The 2,818-nt window shown below is 36.3% G+C and overlaps 1 non-coding gene across 1 annotated transcript; it reads right to left on the minus strand.

The window, feature by feature from the left end:
- Positions 1-574: 574 nt before the first annotated feature.
- On the minus strand, positions 575-681 carry LOC113461579 (small nucleolar RNA R71). The gene has a single exon (XR_003383857.3). It is a non-coding gene; the product is annotated as a small nucleolar RNA R71 (small nucleolar RNA).
- Positions 682-2,818: the final 2,137 nt, after the last annotated feature.

Below are 2,818 nucleotides of genomic sequence, written 5' to 3' on the forward strand. Positions count from 1 at the left end.
AAATATATATATATATACAAAATAAATAAATAAATAATTAATAATAATAATAATTAAAAAAAAAATCGACTGGTTAATTGGTCAGTATATGCGGTTGTGGCAAAGGGATAAAACGAAAAGATTATTCCGAGTTGAATCTAGGGATAAAAGTTCAAATAATCAAATGGAAGATAATGGTAGTAATCAGGGAGATAATGAATTTCAAGATGATTTACCTATTAGAACGCTTCGTGATTATCTACAACCCACTAGGACCAGTACCCCATCCTGTATGGTCATTCCTACTGCTGCGGGAGCTTTTGACATGAAACCAGGAATAATCCAATTACTCCCAAAGTTTCACGGACTTGATTCTGAAAGTCCCTATTTGCACCTAAAAGAATTTGATGAAGTGTGTTCAACACTTCATTTCAATGATGTCACTGAAGAAGTAGTTAAGCTTAAGTTATTTCCTTTTTCTTTAAAGGAAAAAGCTAAGTCATGGTTACACTCCTTAAGGCCTAGGACCATAGCTACCTGGCAAGAAATGACAAGAGAATTTTTAAAGAAATTTTTCCCAACACATAAAACAAACACACTTAGAAGAAATATCATGAACTTTGCACAAAAAGATGGAAAAACATTTTTTCAGTGTTGGGAAAGATTTAAGGACCTTCTGCTTGCTTGCCCACATCATGGATATGAAATTTGGAGGGTCATTAGTTTCTTTTATGATGGTTTGTCCTCCAATATGAGACAATTTGTAGAAATGATGTGTAATGGTGAATTCATGAGTAAGGAACCAAATGAAGCCTGGGATTATTTTGATCTTTTAGCAGAAAATGCACAAGCTTGGGATACAACAGATAAAAATGAAAAATCTAAAATAGCACCTAATGCAAAAGGAGGAATATATCTTATTAAAGATGATAATGATGTCAATGTAAAAATTGCTAATCTGACTAGAAAGGTTGAAGCCATGGAATTAAGCAAAGCCAATATAGGAAAAGCACAAACTATTGTTGAAAGTATATGTGGAATTTGCGAGAGTAATGCACATGTGACCAAGGATTGTCCTACAATCCCTGCTTTTCAAGAAGTGTTGCATGATCAAGCAAATTTCATCAATACTTATAAAAGACCATTTCCAGAAACATATAATCCTAATTGGCGAAACCATCCTAACTTTAGCTGGAGACATGGACCCACTGCCAATGAATCTCAAGAAAATTCTGTTCCTACTCCTTATGTGCCACCACATAGGAAATCCCTTGAAGATACTTTGCAAACCTTCATGCAAGGGCAGACTCAAATAAATCAGAATACAATGCAGTCACTTCAAGAACTTAAAAATTCTATAGGCAGAATTGAGGCTCAACTCAATGTTAGGAAAAAAGGGACATTTCTAGCCCAATCTCAATCTAACCCAAAGGGTCAACATGAGGTCCATGAAGCAAGTTCATCCCAACCTAAATTTGAGCAAGTTAAGTCTGTCACAACCCTTCGTAGTGGAAAAATAATTAACAAAGAAATTCCGACAAAAGATGGCAAACCTGAAAAATCTATTGAAAAGAAGGATGAAGATGATAATGAACAAGATGATCCAATACCCCATCACAAGATAGTTGCTCCATTTCCTCAGCGCTTGCTTGCAGCTAAAAAGGGAATACCTGACCAAGAAATTCTGGAAATCTTTAAACAAGTAAAGATTAACATTCCTCTATTAGATGCCATTAAGCAGATCCCATCTTATGCCAAATTTTTAAAAGATCTTTGTACCATAAAGCGAAAGCTTTATGTACAAAAGAAAGCTTTTCTAACTGAACAGGTGAGTGCTATTCTCAAACACAACACCCCACCTAAATATAAAGATCCTGGTTGTCCTACCATATCTTGCATCATAGGAAACTTCAGGATACAACGAGCCCTTCTTGATTTAGGTGCAAGTGTTAACTTACTGCCCTATTCAGTTTATGAACAGTTAGGACTTGGTGAACTAAAACCCACCAAGGTTACTCTCCAACTTGCTGATCGATCTATAAAGATACCAAGAGGAGTAGTCGAGGATGTACTTGTCCAAATTGATAAATTCTATTTTCCAGTCGACTTCATAGTATTAGATACCCAGCCTGTCATGAATTGTACCACTCCAATACCTGTTATCTTAGGCCGCCCATTTCTAGCTACTTCCAATGCTTTGATCAACTGTCGAAATGGAATAATGAAAATGTCATTCGGGAATATGACTATAGATTTTAATATATTTAACATTTGCAAACAACCCGATAATGACAACGAAAATGATGAGATTCATGGAGTTAATCTGATCGACTCCATTGTAGAAGATGCTCTTGTCCCATCTCTTTCTTCTGATCCTTTAGAAACATGCCTAACTCATTTCGGAAATACAGATATCAACCAAAACTTTAGAGAAATCAGTGCTATATTAGATTCAGCTCCTTTGTTGGATACAGATAGGTGGAAATCTCGTTTTGAAGAATTGCCCACACGCAACAATAGTCCTCTACCATCTAGTGTTCAAGCACCTAAACTTGAGCTAAAGCCTTTGCCATCTGAGCTCAAGTACGCATACCTTGGTCAAGAAGAGACTTTTCCTGTGATCATATCATCCCAACTCGAACAAAGTCAAGAACTAAAATTATTGGAAATTCTCAAAGAGCATAAGGGAGCAATAGGGTGGACAATTGCTGATATCAAGGGAATTAGTCCCTCAATTTGCACTCATAGAATCCACTTAGAAGCTGATGCCAAACCTTCTCGTCAACCTCAACGTCGATTAAACCCAAACATGAAGGATGTGGTTAGGGCAGAAGTTCTG

The sequence above is a fragment of the Phoenix dactylifera genome, chromosome 11 (assembly GCF_051530095.1).
Source record: "Phoenix dactylifera cultivar Ajwa chromosome 11, Ajwa_hap1_PhDact_Kaust_v1.1, whole genome shotgun sequence".
NCBI lineage: Eukaryota > Viridiplantae > Streptophyta > Magnoliopsida > Arecales > Arecaceae > Phoenix > Phoenix dactylifera.